Raw genomic sequence first — 18,714 nt, forward strand, 5'->3', positions numbered from 1 at the left:
TATAGAAAAGGAGCCACATCCAAACCTCATTGAGAGAAATGCACATTACTCAGAGATCCCGATTTTAGAGCTGGTCATGACTTGGACTATCTTCTTTTGGGAAGGAGATCAAGTGCATTTTTAGTTGTTGATGGCGTGGGTTCTTCATTTTAGGAGGAACATTTTAAAAATGTCTTTTTTATTGAGGTGAGATTCACATACCATCAATCATTTAAAAAGGCACAATTCAGTGGCACGTTGATGTTGTATCATGTATATATGTATATACAACATGCGATGTTGTACAACCACCGCCTCAATCAGGTAGGCAGAGCATTTGGAAAGTGCTTACACGGGGAAAGAAGGATGCGTAACGTGTTTGTCCGGCCCCCTTCCTTTGGGGGAACAGCTCTGCTCCTACTCCACGGGGTACTGGCTGGATCCGTCGGCCCCAGCCACCGCCTGTCCTCACCTAGGGGGGTGGGCATGTGATTCATGCTATCCTACTGGCTGTAGAGCCGGGTTCGGGGTGGGCTTGTGACCAAAGCCGGAACAACCGGAGTAACCCTTGGAACTTGTCTGCTAGGCACGGCACCTTTAGTGAGGGTGGCGATGAAAACCAAAATGGGACAATTATGTGTCTCAGACCTTGAGGCTCGAGGTGGGGGAGGGGTCGTTGCTAAAGGACGGGGAGCTTTATGTCCTGGAAGCATTCGGGGGCTTCCTAAGGGAAAACGATGTTCTTCCACTGGGATTCTAAGCTGGGAGGATGTATACCTGAGGCTGTTGGCTGCCATCTTGGCGTCTGTTTCGAGGAGGAGAGGAAGTGCCAAGGCAGTGGGAGAGCAGACAAGAGTGACGGAGACGGTGAGGCCTGGAGTTAACATTCGAGACCCTGGATTTACCTAGTCCTGAATCTCCAACCCTGGGCTTCCCAACCGTCTAAACTCTAAACTACTGAATCCCTTTGTTTGTTTAAACCAGTTTAGGCTGGGATTCTGTCCCGTGTGACTTGAGAGTCTTGACTAATATAACAACCCACATGGAAGGTAGGTGGAAGTGTCACCATTTGCTATAGATGAAGAACCTACGTGGATAGCGGTCCATGATGCAGCTCTCCTGGTGGGTGTGACAAGCGGTGAGTATTAAGATGGCCCGAGTGATGAGTCACTGTGGGGTTGAAACCACCGGGCGGGATGGAAGGTGAGCCGGGTCTGGACATTAGGACGAGGTGCTGCAAAGGCAGGTGGAATGGTTTCAGAAGCCAACTGAGGTGGAGGACATAAGGTCTACCGGGGTGCGGGGCCCAGGGTAGACTCTCATCTGAGTCAGACGTGTGGGAACCGAGTCTCACCCTCTAGAATCCCTGGGTGGAAGATGTTAGAGGAACATGTTGTCAGTGAAGGAGTTGGAAGGGCCCCTGCGGTAGTCATTGGTGCTGGTTGCTAAATACGTCTGATTCTCGCTGCTTTAAGGTCTGTGGTAGTGATTACTTCCTGGATCCTGAGAGCTGAATGGAGCCGTATGACTGGTTCCAGCCAATGAGTGACAAATGGCTCTTGTCAGTGTGATACTCTCCAGTGCTCTCCTTGAGATGGTGACTCTTCCGTCAGCCAGGGTCCCAGAATATTCCACCGACTCTACCCTTCTGCAGACTTGCCACAGACACGTAACAGGAACGAGAAAAGAAACTTACGTGATTTTTTTTTTAAGTAATAGATCTAATAGATTTAATTTATAGTTGTACCATGCTCAACTTTTGTATTGCGGTAAAATATGGATAACATAAAATTGCCATTTGAACGATCTTTAAGTGCACAGTTCAGAGGCATTAAGTACATTCGCATATTGTGCCACCATCACCCCCCTCCATCTCCAGGACTCTCCCCATCTTCCCAAACTGAAGCTCTGGACCCACGAACACTAACTCCCCACTCCTCCTCACCCAGCCACCCCGCCCCGCAGCCCCAACTTCCTGGCAACTACCATTCTGCTTTGTCTCTGTGACTTTGACCACTCTATGTACCTCATGTAAGTAGAATCGCACAATTTTTTGTCCTTTGGTGTCTGACTTATTTCACTTAGCATAATGTCTTCGTGGCTTATCCGAGTTGAACAGGTGTCAGAATTTCCTTCCTTCTTAAGGCTGCCTAATATTCCACTGTATGTAGGTGCTACATTTACTCATCTATTCGTGAACATCTTCACCTTTGGGCTATTGTAAATAAGGCTGCTATGAACGCTGGTGTACAAATGTCTAGAAGAGTCTCTTTCACAGAAGGGGAATTGCTGGGTCATATGGTAATTCTAGGTTTAATTCGTGTGAGGAACCATCATGCTGTTTTCCATAGAACTTTTGTGATTTTAAATCACCAAAACTTGGGGTTGTTTGTTATCGCAGGATAACCTAGCATATCCTGACCCACACTGCCCCTCGCCCCGGATAATCTAGGATCAACCAGGGTTCTGCAGGCCACAGTGGAACAGACAGAAGTGAGGGGGTATAGGAGCCCAAAGGCTAACTCGATCTGAGCCAGACCCAGTGTGACATGGGGTGTGGACCAGTAGGGTTTGCCACAACTGATATGCCTCTTCTTGGGACCACCTGGAGGGTCCTTCTCATGCCAAAGACATCAGGGCCACACTCTGGAACCAACCCTGTAGCCATATGGTTGCTTCTCGCTGGACACAAACCCCTTCTAACATAGCTTGGGCCTCTTGACCCCAGCAACACAGATATCCAAGGTCATGCACATCATGGACTCCCAATGATTCCATCATAAATAGTTCTAATCAGCAGAAACTTATATTTGCCCTTCTCGATCCTGAGGATTTCAGCTTGTTAAGAGTAACTATAATGTGTTAAAAGTATGGTGTGGTGATCTCAGAGTCAGATGAACCAGGCTTTGAATCCTGATTCTGCGGCTTCCCGACTGCATGGCTTTGACTAAGCCTTAGTTTCTTCATTCGTAGAGTGAGGATAATAGAAACTACCACACAGAGTTGGCAAGGGCTAAGGGAAATGTGCCAAGTCTGGTGCCTGGTGTACAGGACACGCTCAGTAAACAGTCGCTATTTGGGGGCACTATTCTGTAAGCCTTTGAGGAGGGGAGAGGTATGGTGCCATCTTTCTAAACACGGTTTTCCCCTTTGCCAAGCTTTAGACTATTTGTGGATGCCCGCCTTGACGTGGAAAGCAAAGTGGCAAGGAGCTTGCAATGTGCACCTTCATTCAACCGATGTTTATTGAGAACCTACTGGGTGCCAAGTGCTGGGCTACATATGTGGTTCCTATCCTCATGGAAGAAACAGTACAAGTTTCTAGAACTGGCCAGGTGGAGCCCATGCATACAGGGCCTGCCATCGGTGGCATGGGGGCGGGGGGAAACTTGAGTGAGGCCAGGACAACTGTGTGGAGAGTGGCCTCTGACCTTGAGGCTGGGGAGTGGGGCAAGTGTACAGGATCTGGAAGCATTACAGAGCTTCCAGAAGGAAAACCTCTTGGATGAAAGTTCAGCTCTGTGTCTCAAAGAGTGAGGTGCCCTTTGAGGTGCCCTCCGCGGGGTGAAGCTGGTGGGGGAGAAGGGAAAAGTAGGACTGGTTTCAGCAGCGAGGGCCTGAGTGCCCATTTTCAGTAGCCCCCACCCACAAGTGGGAGGGTGGGCGCCTCGGGAAGGGAGCACTCCATGTCCCGGGTGAGGGAACTCAGGGCACTGCCATGTAGCTGAAGTGCTAGGTGGAATGGGGGTGCACAGTGGGAGGGGCTGATGGAGGTACAGGCAGAAGTGGAGAGCCAGTCTGGGGGGATTGGGGGCCCAGCACCAAGCCTTAGAGGTAGCGATGAACAGAGGGTGGCTGTGCTGATGGAAGTAGACGGAGATGCCCCAAGTCAGAAACCTGGAGCGGGAGAACTCTCTGGGAAATGAGAACAACCCCCGCAGGGAAGGGGTGAGTAAGCGTGAGGGTGGAGTGTAGGTGTGCACAGAATCTTAGAGCTGGAAGGGATCTTCAATGTCATTTAGTTCAACCTCCCACCCCACGAAGTCTTTCAGTCTTCCACTGTCCAATTGAGGGCACTCAACTCTACTTGGACGCGTCAAGGTACGGGGAGCTCACTCCCTTTAAGGGGACTCATCCTAGAGAGGTGCCCGAGCCTCTAGGACGGCCTGGATGGACCTGGCGCCCCGACCTTGGCCCTGTTGAGTGGGCTGGCCTCCACTCGGCGGCGGCACCTGGCGGGGGTGGCGGGTCGGGTGGGGATTGCTGTGCGGATGGGCCGGCGCTGCTGTCCCCAGCCCCAGTGCTGAGGCAGGCAGAGTGCAGTGGGCTCTGGTGGAGGTCGGGAGAACTGCAGGGTGAAGGCCGCCGGGGGCTCCACGGGCTGCTGGGGGGGAGGCACTGACACCGGCCCAGGGAGAGGAGGGGCCGCTGTCCCTGCGGCCAGTGCTGGATGCGGGGACCCAGCGCAGAGGCAGCGCCAGGTAGCGGGGCACCCCGCGGGGGGAGGGCTGCAGCAAGGCCCCCGGCGGAGTGGCCCGGAGAGCGGCGGAAGCTAGGTGCCCAGGCCCAGCGCAGGGTCGGGGCGCTGCGGGGTCTGGCCCTCCGTCTTGCAGCGTGCGGGGACTCCCGGCGGGGCCGCAGAGGCCGGGAAGTCGGGCCGAGGGCGCTAGGACCGGCCGCGCGCCCAGGCCGCTACCGCCGCGGCGCCCCGGGGCCCCCCAGTCGGCGCTGCCTCCCGGGCCGGCTCCGCAGCGCCGGGGCCGGGGCCAGCGCGGCCGCGGGGGGCGAGCAGCGGGCGGAGGCCTGGGCCCGCGGGCGGCCGGAGGGAGGGAAGGAGGAAGGCGGAGAGAAGGGGTGGGAGGGGGGGGGACCCGGCAGAGGAGGCGGAGAGAGGGAGCGCGACAGCGAGAGCGGAGGGAGGGAGCGAGCGAGGCAGGCGGGCCGGGAGGGAGGGAGGGCGCGCGGGCGGCGGCGGCGGCGGCGAGAGCAGAGGACGAGCCGGGACGCGGCGCCGCGGCACCAGGGCGCGCAGCCGGGCCGGCCCGACCCCACCGGCCACACGGTAATGAGCGCCGCTGCTGGCGGCCCGGGAGGCCGGCCCGGAGGCGGGCGGAGAGGAGGGGAGGCCGGGCGGGGGGCACGGCGGCGGGCAGTGCCCGGCTTGGGGCACGCTCCCGGACCCCTGCAACTCGGCGCCGGGCGCTCGCGGGGCCAGGGCTGCGGGCGGGGACGGCGGGCCGGGCTGGCCAGGGCGGCGCGGGGGATTTGAGGGTTTGTTTATGTCCCCGCGGGCTCGGCAGGCGCCCCCTCCCGTCCCGCCCGCTCCCGGCGCGGAGCCCCCTCCCCGCCCCCGCCCGGCTCCGGGCTCAAGTTCAAGTCTATACAATGCCGCGGGGGGCCCCCTCCACCGCCGGCCTCAGCCGCGGTGCCCGGTTCGGCGCTGCCGCAGGGGCCCCGGCCTGGCCGCCCCCGCCTTCCGGGCCCTGCCCCCGCCCCGGGGCCCCGCCTGGGGCCTGCGGCCGGGGCGCTGGAGGGCGCGGACCCCGACCCGGAATGATCGGCTCCCGCCGCGGCCCGCAGGGAGCGGGGGAGGGGGCGGGGGCCGGGCCCCGCGCAGGCTCCGCGGCGGCGGCAGAAAATGGCAGCCTGGCACGACCCGGCCCCCCGCCCCTCCCCCCGGCTCCCGGCCCTCCACGGCCCGGCGGGGCGGGGGACCCGGGAGGCCCCCGGGGGCGGGCCGAGGGGTGATCCGGGGGCCGGGCCGAGGAGCGCTGCGCTGCGATCCTCCTCCGGCCACCTGTGGCTGGGGGTGCGGGGTGCCAGCGGATCTGGGAGGGGCGGCGGGGGTGGGGAGAGTGCCACTCGGGGGGCACACCTCCCCGCGGAGGGCCAGGCGGCGCGCGGGGGGGACGTCGTGCCTGGCTCCTCCCTGCCCCCGCCGCGGGCCGTGGGAGCCGGGGCGGCGGCGGCGGCGGCGGCGGCGGCGGCGGCGGTGGCGGCGGCGCCGCAGTGTGGGGGCGGGGCGGGGGCGGGCGAAGATCCCGGGCCCGGGCCGCTGGGGCCGGAAAACGCGGGGATGGGAGCTGCGGGCCGGGGCCGGGAGCGGCGCGGGTGGGGGCGCCCAGGGTCGCCCCCTGCAGCAGCACCCCCAGTCGCACACACTCACACGCACGCGGGCACACTCACGCACACGCACCCCCGCTGGGCCGGTGCAGACGTGTCCTTGAAAGCTTCGCATCTGCACAGTGAAGGACGAGGCCTCGCAGAGGCTGCCGAGCGGGGTCTTCGGCCCCGCGCCCCGGGAGACCCCGAGCTTCGGAGCCGCAGGCGGCCGCGGTCCGTGTCCCGCCCTCACCCCGGCTCCCCTCCCCCAGGCCGCCCTGCCCTCCCTCCCCCTCGGCGCGGACCGAGCTGGCGTGGGTCCAGGGCCCGCCCCCGGCCTCCCCCAGCCCCCCATCGCTGGGGCCCGCGGCCCTCGGGCTGCCAAACTGCATTTCGCTTTCCTGGAACCTCCCTTCTTGGGGGCACCCACTTCCCTCACTCCCCCCTCTGTGATTTCCCACTTTTCTCTCCATCCCCAACGTCCTTCCACCTCTCTCTACTGCAAAGCCAGTTGAGTAGGCGTTGCTGCCCTGGAAGGGGGCCGGGGGGCTCGCTCAGTCTCAGCGGCTTTCTTCCCCCCCCCCCCCCCCCCCCCCCCCCGCTCCTGAGGGGAGCCCCCTGTGGCTGCACCTTGACCCAAGATGGCGTCCAGCACCCAGCTGGGCAGCCCCGGCCTGAGGGCGGGGGGGAGGAAGGGCCGGGCCCCAGAGCCACGCCACGCGCCCCCTCCCAAACCAGCAGGGACAGGAGCCTGGGCGAGAAGCGCCCTCTGCCCTGTGACCCAGCTTGCCCCCTTCGCAGCCTTGCCCAGAGACTGCCATCAGCATCCCCGCGGGACTGTTCAGTCTTCATGTTTCACCCTGGGCTTGCCAGCGGCTGAACCGGCCTCCGGCCTCCTGGGCGGGCGGGCTGCGAAGGGATCCTGGGATCAGGTGCTGCTCTGCTGTGCCTCCTCCCTTCCAGGCAGATGTGACAGCTGCAGCCAGGGAAGCTTTTCTCCTTAGGCGTTGCTGGAGTGTTAGGACTGGCCTGTGGGATTTGGGGAGCCCAGCTGTCAGGCGGAGGGACCCTCTTTGGGCTGTCTTCTCTGCTGGCAGGGGCTATCTTCTGGTGGTTGAGTAAACCCCCCGGGGTTTGGAGACTCGGGTTGTCAGGAGGGAGTCCCTGCTAGGTTTCTGGGGTAAGGTGGTCCTGCTCTGCCTCCGCGTCCCGTTGAGCCCCCGGTTGAGCTGTTTGACAGGCAACTGTGTGAAAGTGTGAGTCTGCGTGTGTGTGTGTGTGCATGTGAGTGCATGCGCTGCACCCAGGCAGGGGCCCACAAACTTGTGCGGCGAGTCTGGCACCTGCCCGACTGCCTCCCTTCCCGGGCCCCACTTCTTTGGGCCCTGGCTCCCTCTCTGCACTCTTGTCCAGCTGCTTGGTGCTGGTCTTCAGCTACTCCTCAAAGCTCAGGCTGACCGAGGTTTTCCATCCCTGGCGTGGGGTCTGCAATGAGAGGTCGGCCTTAGGAAGGTGAATTCCTAATTCCTTCTCGATTCCCTGAGTGCCGGGTGCACAGTGCAAGGACTGCCCACCCCCACCCCCCCCAACCCCAGCACTGGAGAAGACGACCGGACTGTGGCCATCTGTCAGGGTGTCTGCGGACAGGATTCCTCTGTGGGGTGGGGGTTGGACTGGAGCTTGGAGGTCCATTCCAACTTTGAAATTCTATGGCTCTGATTCTAGTGGTGGAATTTCAGACCCAGGAATGGGGGCGGGGTGGTCTGTTTTCACCACATGGCGGTAATCCGGAAAGGCTTCCAAGGAGAGGAGGTCTGAGAGAGCAAGGCCTCCTGGGGGATGGGCCTTTGAAAGGAGAAGGTGGTGTGAGGGGTGGGGGCCCTGCAGGGAGACAGGTTTGTCACAGGTGACTCCACAGAGGCTGTAAAAATGCAGCCTCCAGTTAAACCTTCACACGTGTGTGATTCACGTGTAAATCTGTGTGTGTACATAATTTCTGAGGGTTTTGTTTTGCTCTGAGTCCAATTCACAGTATGCCGACTCCCTTGTGGGTATTTTCCTATCACAGTCACACACATCACTGCTGACGGTCCTCTGAAAAAGGCCACAAGGGAGACAGGACTTACAAAATACTTGCCCAGGGTGACCTGGCCCCTGGGGAACTTACACTGTCCCCGGCTCCAGCTCTCCGGGGCTGCTGCTCTGGGTGACCGTCTCTCCCGTAAGCCTGTGGTCTCCACAGGACAAGGACCTTGACTCGGCTGCCTCTGGGTCCCCCATCAGACATTTAGTGGGGCCTCCATGGGTGTCTGCTGAATGGCGGGGGAGTTTGCTACACATCTGTGTTTTTGGTCCCTGTCCTCTCCCTAGCTGTGGCCAGGCAAGGCTGCGTTTGTTGGAAGCACAGAAGAGCTTCCTCAGATCAGTCTCACTGGCTCCTGAACGAACGGGTCAGTTAAGAATAGACCACCCACTCCCCATCCTTGGGCCTGAAATGTTACCATTAGAATACGAGCCTTACAATTTCGGGTTGAAAGAGAACTTGAAGCTCTGAGAACACTTAGAGCTGGGTTGGGGGCTGTCTGCGTGTGGGGCCTGGCTGGGCTTGGAAGTGCTACCCGGAGCCTGAGGCCAGAAGAGCCAATAATGGCCTGTCACGTGCTCCTGCTCCTTTCCTTCGTCACTTCCTGCTGCCTGTACGGGCCTGGGGACCCTGACTCGGGTGCCCGGCGCCCTTGGGGATTGTTTCCACGTCCATTTTGGTATCTAACGGTGGAGTCAGTCAGGAGTCTGCCTCCACCTGCCCTTTGAGGCTGGGCATCTCTGTGGGCCTGCGCTTGGCCGCTCCTGGGGGCTTTCATGATAAACTAAGGTGCCAGATTCCGTTCCCTGCAAATCTTGAGGGCTTGTTTTTAGTCCTTTCTCTCCTTGACTGTTTTTCCCTAAAACAAAACAAAACAAAATAACAAATCTGAGGCTCATGAAGTATCACAGATGTGTGTGTGTGTGTGTGTTCAAGCCTGCCTCCACTTGGCTGAGTGTTCTGGGCAAGACAGGGTGTGGTGCACGTGTGTCTGTGTGTACTCCTGTGTACACGGTGTGCAGCCGCGTGGGGAGGGATATGACTTGCTTAGACATGAGCCTGTTTCGAGGCAGCCGAAGTGAGGCCCCCCGGAGACAGCCGCTTCCCTGCTGTGAGATCTGGGGCAGCTAACTGAATTTCTCTGGGCCTCAGTTTCCTCACCTGTAACGCGGCAGTGAGACGAGGCTCTCATCAGGGTGGTGGTGAGGATTCCAGGAGAGAGTGCACTGCCTTAGCAGAGAGCCAGGGCTCAGTGTTAGGCAGCTGTGACTGTCTTCATCACGTGGGCAGCTTGGGTTGGACTGGTGCTGCAAAGCGCTCTGGGAAGCCTTGTCCACCCTCCTCTTTTGCCTCTTTTGCAAAATCTTGGACAAAGGAGGAACGTGCTGATTCTGATTGGATAATCTTCAGAGGTGGAGGCCCCTCCGTGCCACTTAGCTGTCTGTTCCCGAGTGTAATGGATCCCATTGTCAACAGGTTGTCTTTGTACCCACCTTCGATCCCTCACGCTGCAGTCCCAGGCTTTATTCTCAGCCTGTCTTCAGTGGCCCATGTGTGTTTGCTGAGCATTTCCCGTGGGCAAGGCCCTGGGCTAGGATTTGAGGAGACACTGAGTTTACGATGAGCCCAACTAATTAATGACCACAGACCGAGGTCACGGGAGAGGGAGAAATAAAGTGCTCAAAGGACGGTGAAGTCACAACCATCTGAGGTCGTCCGGGAAGGCTTCCTGGGGGTGGCGCCTGAGAGGGGCCTCAAAGCACTGAGGTGGGGTTTCCAGGCTGAGGGGAGGAAGCCAGGCTGCTGGGGGTGGGGGGGCGGCGGTTGGGGTGGCTGGAGTGTAGAAGAGCCGCTGGGATGTGGGATGGGCTTTGGCTGTGCTGGGAGCCAGGCAGAGACCCCATATCGATTTGAGGAGAGCAGCCCCTGTGCCCTAACGCCTGCGTGGCCTGTGGACAATGGCTTTGAACTACCCTGCTTGTAGTGGCTTTGCAAGGTGGGGTGGGGAGAAGACAGGGACGGAGGGGAGGGCAGGGAAGGGGCCAGCTGATTTCATTTGGTATAGGCTCTTGATCATTTCTTTATATTCCAGAGACTAGCACTTAAGAGCTCAGACTTGGAGGGAAACAGCATATTTAAATCACAGTAACCCCAGGGGGGCTGCGGCCATTAAGGGAAACACCAGTTGGGGTAAGGATTACATGCCAGTGACAGCAACCATGGTATGAATGGGGAGGGGGGGGTCCCTTGCTTGGCCTCCCATGGCTTCCCCTAACCCAAGCTGAGGTGCCTTTGCATCCAGAACATTCCTGCAAGGGGCTGTGAGTAGGAAGGGGATGGGGGCAGGAGAGGCTGACTCTGCCCTTCCCTCCAGTCTCCCTCCCCCACACGCAGCAGAACTGAGAGCCCAAAGCCCCCAGCTGGGGGTGAGGGTGGGCGCGAGTGGGATATGACCGAGGTGTGGCTGCAGGTGCCTGGCAGCCCCCAGCAAGGACAGCCAGTGCTCAGGGCCCTCCAGGCCACATCTCCCTTGCTGATCACATCAAGCCAGGCCTGTCTGGAGGACAGCGACAGGGGGAGGAGGTGCAGACGTCTGGGGCTTTCCTAACTGAATCCCAGTAGGGAGTGGAATTTTTTTCAACCATAGCTCAGCATTGTCCACTCCCATCCTGCTGTGGTCCCCTCTGACCCCTAAGGCTTCCCAGCCTTATTTACTTCTATAACCAGTTTCCTATTTTCTCTTTCCTGCGGTCATGGCCCTGCTCACTGTCATCCCTATTGATCTTTCCTCTCTGTTTCCGTTTCAAATGTCAAGGTCATTTTTATTCTGAGCCAGTTGTTAGCTGCCCTGTCTGGGTGCACCGAGGGGACGGAGGACCGTCTCTCTCAGCTAGTAAGCGGAAGGTCGGAACTTGGGTGTCCTGACTCCCAGTCTAGTACTCTGCCTGCTGGGCTGTGTGGATGGATCTGGGCTTTGGTGCAGATGTTCCGGACCTAACAGATCGTCTAGATCCCTGTGTTTCAGTGGTGCTTACTTGAACAGGTGAAAGATGCTCAGAGGGGACATTATGGGACAGTGGGGTCAGATCTGTGGTTTACTGAGCCCTGGACTGGACGTGGGCCATGTCACGGTGACTGTTTGGGAATGCTGGGGCTTGGGGTTCTGGAAGTGTGCCCCCCCTCAGAGGTTCCCCAGAGGACCCTGAGAGGGGCCGGGGAGGGCACGCAGGCCTGTGCCTGGCGGGTGAGATCCTCTAACACTCCAGCAAACGGCACCTGTCGGGCAGGGACTTCTTGAGGGAATGGTCCTGTGTGATTAATTTTAGAAATCCTGGAAAGGTAAATACATTTGTGGATAAAGGGGAATCTAAATAGACCTAAGTCTTTGAAATGAGGTCGTAGCATGTCTACTCTGATGTGTTAAATGTCCATGATACGGTGCTGGGTTACCCTCAAAAGCAGGGCGCAGAGTGTGATCTTGTTTTTGTAAAATCCTTTAAAAGAAATACAAATATACGTGGACAGAAAAAGTTGCTCTGGAAGGACACACAGCAGACCTGTCAACAGAGACTTTGCCTTTTTTACTTTATATGCTTTATACGTTTTTTTGTAATCTTTGGAAAAATGTAAACACACGTGTGTTGCTTTCTTAATGACAACAACAAAAATAAATAAAAGCACACTTTTGAAAGCTTCTGGAAGAATATGAAAAAAATTGAGTCGTGCCAGGGCTGGAAGAATGGCTTTTTTTTTTTTTTTTTTGGTAATGGATAAGATACGGGCTTGGAGACTGACAGCAAAGGGTAGAGCCACTCAGGTACCTGTCTTTTCCGGAAAGGTTGCAGGAAGAAATATTGCAGACACTCTAGGCAAAGGCCTGGGCTAATAGGGATTGGGTGAGAGTAGAAAATAGGCAGCTGGCTGAACTCTTGGTCCATGCCAGGGCCAGTGGACCGAGTTAGTTTTCTAGGGCGGTGACTAGAACTCTCAGTTCACCCAGGATGGCACACAAGTCATCGAAGATCTTCACAGAAGGCTTCGATCTGGTGGCTGTTGTGGCCCAAATGGTCCTCTGGGAACCGGAGGTATAACCAGGCCCTGGTCCCAGTACGGAGCTCAGGGGATCCAGCCCCGGCATAGCATGGACAGCGTGGGGAGCCGCACACAGCGAAGACAAAATAGGGCTTCAGGAGACCCCCAAGAGGGATGGAGGGGGTTCTGGAGAACTCATCCAGCATGTGCCCAGCTCTGTGATCTGGAGGCCCATGAGTGGGTGGCAGTGACCCCGATGATGGGGTGGAGAGGTGAGGAACGGCAGGTACAAATTCCTCGGCCTGTTGCTTGGCAACAGTACCCACCTTCCCCTTCCATAGCCTCCTCCTCCGGCCCTACCCCTGCACCCATGGGTGCCCTCTTGGAGTTTGCTTTCCACTCTGAGGCTGCCCCTGTTTAACATGACTTGGGAAAGGGTATGCGGCCTTGTTTGTCTCTGCCCCCCCCCCCCCGATTTAAGGCAGGAAGATAAATAGGGTAACGTGTGCTGCAAGCAGGCACGGAATGTGTCCCTCTGCCGCACCCCCCGCCCCTCGACCCCAGGCTGGTAGGGGGACCGATGTGCCGGGCAAAGCAGAGCCCTGGCAGGCAGGGGGCGGGCACACCTTGAGCATCTCAGCCCCGCTACCACTCACTCACCGCGGGCCCTAATGTCTCTGTGCCGCGGGCCCTGCATCTGTGAGACGCAGGGAGGATAGCCTGCCCACCTTCCCCGGGGTTGCCCGCGTCGAATGAGATACTGTATGAAAACCAGCTGGCGCTGTCCCCGACACGCCGTAGGTGGTGAGGAGATGTGCGTTCCTTTGTTTTAAGTGGGGTCATGGCAGGGCTGCATGAGGGTGACGGTGGGCACCGGGTGAGATGACCCCCGTGAAGGCCTTGTTGCTCTGTACGACCCTACAGATGGCTGTCGTTCTCGCTGTCGGGGTTTCAGGGCCTCCTGTGGGAAGCCAGGATTCAGCTAGGTGGTTGATCTGTGAGCCCTCTGGCCCTGGCCGCCTGATCTCTGGGCCTTTCATCTGGATGCGCTAACTTCAGTCTTGTCGGAGTCCGTGCCCGCTGGGGACCTCGAAGGGCCCCTAAGCCCTGGGCCTCTCTCTCTCCCTGCCCTCTAGTCTCTTTGGGCCCAGAGCAGGCAGTGACCTCTCTGCCGGGTTCTGGCCCTGCCCCCTGGCCTGGAGGCGTGGGAGGCTCTAGACCACAGCGGGCTGGCAGCTGGAACCCAGCGCTGGTTCCTAATGGTTTCATGTCCAGCAACAATGGTGGTGCCTATTGCCATCCTTTGTCCGGGCCTGGTTCCCCCCCGCCCATCTGCTGGTGGCCTGAGGGCCTGCCTAGTACTGGAGGCTCAGCTGGGAAGCCCAGTGGGGCCGGGCCGTTGCTTCTGTGTTTTTTCTGTCAACACCCTCCACACAGCCTGGACTCCGAGAGAGCCGGGGTTCAGCAGAGTGAGATGCCAGGGCCCCGCCTTGGCAGGTCTGGCAGCTCTCGAGTTTTCTGTCCAGAGGTCCTTTGCTTCAGATCCTCAAGTCATGTTCATCTATTCATTTATTAAAGACCTACTACGTGCCAGATGAGAGAGGCTGAGCCGGTCCCTGTGGGCTGAGCCCACAGTAGGTGAATCTGACCAGGATGATGATTATTATCTGGCAGGGGAGTGGAGGAGTGGAGAGAGCTCCGGATACCACAGGGGCTCAGACGTCTCATTAGAAGGGGAGAGAAAAACAGCAAAGGCTTTTTTTTTTTTTTAATTTTTTAATTGAAATTTAGTTGACCTATAATATTAGATTAGTTTCAGGTGTACAACATAGCGATTCGACAATTACAGACATTATGAAGTGCTCATCAGGATACTGTTCTAAAGGACGTGATGCTTGAGCTGAGTGTCAAAGGGCAGGGAGCAGTCAGCCAGGGGGTCAAGGGCATTTTCGGACGTCACGGGATGTGAGGAATGGTGGGATGCGGGGTGGAGCTGGACCACAGAAGGCTGGGGTGTTATTCTCTGGCAGATGTCGGGCTTGGAGTAACATGTCCACGTTTATACCCGAGCGGGGGGGGGGGGGGTCCAGGGGCCTCGAGGCAGAGAGACTGGACAGAAGGAGGGGGGCAGGGAGCCTAGTCAGAAGGGGAGTGGCAGTGCGGGCATGGAGGTGGGGCTAGAGGCTGGGCAGTGTCACCTGGCCAGCTGTGTGGGGGGAGGCGACAGCCACTGAGAGGGCACCGGTCGGGGGAGCCTGGGGGAGCCCTGCGGAGGCTTCCCATGGGGGACAGGACTGGAGCTGGAGGGAGGGACAGGGCCCAGCATGATGGATTAGAAGGGCCGGCACATTTTCTTCCGTAGCTGGTAGCAACTTCTGTAGACTTTTCGGAGGGAAGTAACCGGGGGCTACTGATGTTTGAGGGCCTGAGCTGGACCTTGCTCTTCTCAGGAGCCCCTTCAGAAGATGAGCCTTAACGCCTAGGCTCTGTCCCCGGGCTCCCTGGCTGCAGGGCCCCGGGGTGAGTCCCTTCACCCTGGAAAATGGGTACGCGAATTGCAGAGTTGGCGTCCACCCTTCCCTTTAAGGCAGGGCTGCCGAGATAGGTGGGGATAAGCCGGGGGCAGCAGTTTGGAGAAGCAAACAAGAAACAAACAAAAACCATTTCTCTAAGATAGAAATGAATCTGCCTGTCGCAGGAAGGGCCATTTCCAAAGACCTTCCAGCAAAATGACGTGAGCTGAGTTAGCACCACTGAGACGAGAGGCAGCGTGGCATCGTGCCAGGGCCAGCAGACCCGGTGCTGGACAGACAGGGGTCTCAGCTTGGCCCTGCCACCTCCTAGCCGCGTGCTTGGGCAGATCACTCCATGCTTCTCAGTCTCAGGTTTGCCATCTGCAAAGTGGAGACAACCTCACAGGCTTGTGTTTGCTTGTTTGAAACGTTGCTTCTTGCGCTAACCCTGGATATTTGATGTCACTCGTCACACATTTTATGTCACTCGTCTTTTAAAAGAATCCTTATGCAGTTGGCCTCACAGGTGTTCGAGAATTAACATTCAGCTGCGCGTGTTCCCTTCTGGTGCTGTGGAGGCACACACGTGTGCACCCCTTCCTTCCCTCTCTCAGCGGCTGAGTTACTTCTTGCGCTTTGCCTCCAGGAGGCCCGTGTCACCTGCCCGCAGTCAGTTTTGAGGAGTTCCCTGTCCTGGGAAGGTCCACGTATCACGTTCCATTGACTCTCCTGTTTCTCGAGCCTGGGTCACCCCACTGTATTTGAAGAGCGTCTAGTGGGCCAAGTGGGAATCAGGGGAGTCGGTTCCTTTTCTCTTTAATAAAGAGGGGGCAGGACTGTCCACGGCCGTGTGGACAAGAGAGGGAGAAGCTCGGCACCGTGCGGGGCCTGGGCAGTGGCTGGCTCAGTGTGCCAGGAGGAGGGGTGTAGGGCCCTGGCGGGGTCTGCAAGGTGAGCTTGGGGTGGCCTTGTCTGGACAGCGAGGCCAGCTGCCTCGTGAGTGGCCGCGCCATGGTGACCATTGGCCGTATCGTGGCCCCTGTGACACGTAGCCACGGCCACGGGGAGACCTCGGAAGGTCAGCCTTCTGCTGGAGGCTCTGGCGGGAAGATGGCGTCTCGGCCTGGGCTCCCGTGGTGGTGATGTTGGCGGGAAGGCCTGGGCCAGAGTCAGGCTGGCTCTGGCTGGCTGGGGCAAGAGGTTGGGGTGGGGACCACGATCGACTTCAGAGTGGAAAGCAATGTTTCTCTGGTTTGTACAGACCTGTGCTTGCACCCTGTCAGAGGGATGGCCCTCTGGAAGCCGGGCGTATATGGACGGAGGGTGTGGTGGTGTAATCAAATGAAACATACAGCATAATTCATCTGGCATGCCCTTAATGGTATGCATAATTGTGCTGCATGGTAATTAGGTGTAAATGGTAAGCAGTTCACATAAATGTTTTTGTAATTGGTATTAATTTTGCAGAGGCAAACTAAGTGTATGCGGTTTTCTCTTCTTGCTCGGTTAGTTTTCTAGCACAGGCAATTCCTAGCTCTTGGAGGAATTCTATTGCAAATGTTTGTTTATCGGGCAATGTTTTGTGTTTTCTATCAGAACAATGTTATGAATGGTTATGAGGTTCCCAAGCTGGTTTCCAAATGCCTCTTTGGCCCATACAGTAGGTGAAATGTGTGATGCATGTGCAGGGGGCGCCTGGAGCATGAGGAGAGAGAGAGAGAGAGAGAGAGAGCGCGAGTGTGTGTGTGTGTGTGTGTGTGTGTGTGTGTACATACGTGTCTGTCTATATATGTGTGTCTCAGCATGTCAGTGTGTGTCTGTATCCGTCTGTGTGTGTGTAGAGGGGTGAGTGTCTGTGTGTGTCTGTGCACACACGCATCTGTCTGTATCTGTGTGTGCACATGCATGTGTATCTGTGTACCCGTGTCTGTGCGCACACGCATGTATATCTGTGTATGTGTGTGCATGCATCTGTCCTTGTATACATGCCCATGTGGGCACACATGCACCTGTCTGTGTGTATCTGTGTGCACACACACGTGTGTGTGTGTGTGTGTGTGTGTGTGTGTGTGTGGCCATGATGATGGATTCGGGGCTCTGGTGAAGAGGTTGCCCATACTTGTGGCCAGGGGCCTTGGACTGGGGGATTAGGGGCAGACGAGAGCTTTAACTGGGAGAGATGACTCTGGGTCAGGCCACCATGAGCGACAGGCACTTGTAGATGTGATCTTAAGCCAGAGTCTAGGTTTTCTAAGGACACTTCACTGGCCTTTTGCCCTGATTAATCACATAACACTTTTTAAAAGACTTAACATTTATTTAGTGCCTACTGTGTCCCAGGCATTGTGCTAAAAGCTTGACTTGGATTCTCTCATATCCTTTTTTGTTTGTTTGTTTATTTTTGAGACAGAGAGTGTGAGCAGGGGAGGGGCAGAGAGAGAAGGAGACACAGAAACTGAAGCAGGCTCCAGGCTCTGAGCTGTCAGCACAGAGCCCGAACCAGGGCTTGAACTCACAAACTGTGAGATCGTGACCTGAGCCGAAGTCAGATGCTTGACCGACTGAGCCACCCAGGCACCCTGGATTCTCTCATATCTTACAATAGGGGCTCCTATTCACTCCACTGCACAGACCAGACACCGAAGCCTGTGTCCCTGACTGGCAGGGCCAGGGTTTGAGGTGGAGTCTGGCTGAGCCTCCCTAGGGCTGAAGTTGGGTTGGGGGGGGGGTTGGTGAGAGGCCCCGGGGCTGCTGCCAGGGACTAGTGACTCCGAGAAGCACTGCCCAGAATCTGGGGCTCTACTTCCTCCCCTCGACCCCCTTCACAAAACGTTTGGTTTTGGTTGGGGCAGAGGGTGAGGAGAAAGCAAACCAGGGACAAGTGAGTAGTTCATGTAGCAATGGGTGGAGAGGAGCTGTGCCCCGATAGCAGCTCCCAGGCCCTGAAGACCTTTTCAGGGACATCTTAATTGTGGCCTGGAAGGGGGTCAGCTGGGTGGTCACTTGGTTTCGGAGGAGGGTGAGAAAGCGTGAGTGGAAGAAGCATGTGCGTAGATGGTGGGGAGAGGGTGGCAACAGGCCATGTGGGGACCCAGCCTCCAAGGGCCCGGAGGGGTGTGGGAGGCCATCCCCCCCTTGCTTCCTGTGACTTAGGACCCTCGTGACCCCCTTCACCCTGTGCATCTGGGGGCCAGTGGGGCCTGCAGACCCCACAGCAGGTGTATGTTCTGGCCTGGGAAAGGTGGTGCAGGAAGCCAGGAGGTCCCGCAGGGGGCCTTACTGTGGGCAGAGTCCCTTGGGGGGCTCTGCTAAGCGACCCCTGGAATGGGGCTTGTGGGGGGTCACTCGGGGCACCGCAGCACTGTGCTGGGGATGTTGCAGCTGCCTGGGAGTGATTTCACACAGTCCTCTTTGCCTCAAGGGTCACCCGGAACAGGGAGGAGGGGGGAGGCAGCTGTGAGCTGTCTGGGGGGACAGCAAGGTGCAAGACATGAACTCTGACCTCCTCTGTTTGGGAAAGCAGACACACGCATATACACATGAAAAGCGAAATGACCACGTGACAGACACTGATTAAAGACCACTGGATGGGTGGTCGAGGAGAAGCAGTGGGCACAGGGGGTGCTGAGGGATGGGGGGGGGGGGGGGAGGGGACTCCCTCAGAGGAGAGGACGGGGTGGGTGTAGTCACAGGTGTGGGAACGGAGGGTGTGAGCTGGGGGACAGTGACCGGCCCTGGGATGATGGGGTCGGCTGGGAAGGTGGGGGGTGAGGCCACGCGGTGGTGAGCCATCCGTGTAGGTCTGGACCAGAGTTCAGATTTTACTGTGCGTGAAAATCATAGGCCCGATGGGGTTTAAAAAAAAATAACGGCTGTATTGAGATATGATTCACATACCATACAATCCACCCGTTTAACGTGTGCAATGCGATGGTTTTTAGTACATTCACAGAGTTGTGCGACCATCACCACAGGCAATCTCAGAACGCTTTCATCAGGCATCAT

The 18,714-nt window shown here is 57.7% G+C and overlaps 1 protein-coding gene across 2 annotated transcripts in view; it reads left to right on the forward strand.

Annotated features, from left to right (window-relative positions):
• Nucleotides 1-4,309: 4,309 nt before the first annotated feature.
• DNMT3A (DNA methyltransferase 3 alpha) overlaps nt 4,310-18,714 on the forward strand; it is a 106,198-nt gene continuing 91,793 nt past the window's right edge. Inside the window, exon 1 of one of the 2 annotated variants that reach the window (XM_043604385.1) lies at nt 4,310-4,460. The gene's annotated coding sequence lies outside the window, so the exon portion shown is untranslated. Of the gene's footprint in view, nt 4,461-4,934; nt 5,042-18,714 lie in introns of those variants that run through there. The other variant, XM_043604384.1, reaches the window with a different exon arrangement.

This window comes from Prionailurus bengalensis, chromosome A3, assembly GCF_016509475.1.
Source record: "Prionailurus bengalensis isolate Pbe53 chromosome A3, Fcat_Pben_1.1_paternal_pri, whole genome shotgun sequence".
NCBI classification, from domain to species: Eukaryota; Metazoa; Chordata; class Mammalia; order Carnivora; family Felidae; genus Prionailurus; species Prionailurus bengalensis.